This window comes from Acanthisitta chloris, unplaced genomic scaffold (assembly GCF_000695815.1).
Source record: "Acanthisitta chloris isolate BGI_N310 unplaced genomic scaffold, ASM69581v1 scaffold19291, whole genome shotgun sequence".
Classification (NCBI taxonomy): Eukaryota; Metazoa; Chordata; class Aves; order Passeriformes; family Acanthisittidae; genus Acanthisitta; species Acanthisitta chloris.
This window is the reverse complement of record NW_008656802.1, coordinates 1-345: the sequence shown is the minus strand read 5'-3', so window position 1 is coordinate 345 and position 345 is coordinate 1.

Here is a 345-nt window from a genome sequence, read left to right as displayed (position 1 = left end):
AAGCCATTCTGATCCAATCCGTTCCCATCCATCCGATATATTTCAATTTGGGCCGATCTGAACTGAAGAAAGATAAGGAAGATTGGAAGTTGTCCCCATCCGATCTGATCCAAGCCGATCTGAGCAGATCTCATCCAAACTGGTCCAAATTGGGAAAGCCAAGGAAGCTGTTCTAATCCAATTGCACTGTTAAGACAACTTCCCCATCCGGCCAAACCGAAGGAACAAAGAAAGCCATTCCCATCCAATCTGTTCCCATCTGATCCGATCCAAGCTGAAGGAAGCCTAGGAAACTGTTCAGACCTGATCAGTTCCCCTCCGGCCCGATCGGATCCGATCCGATGG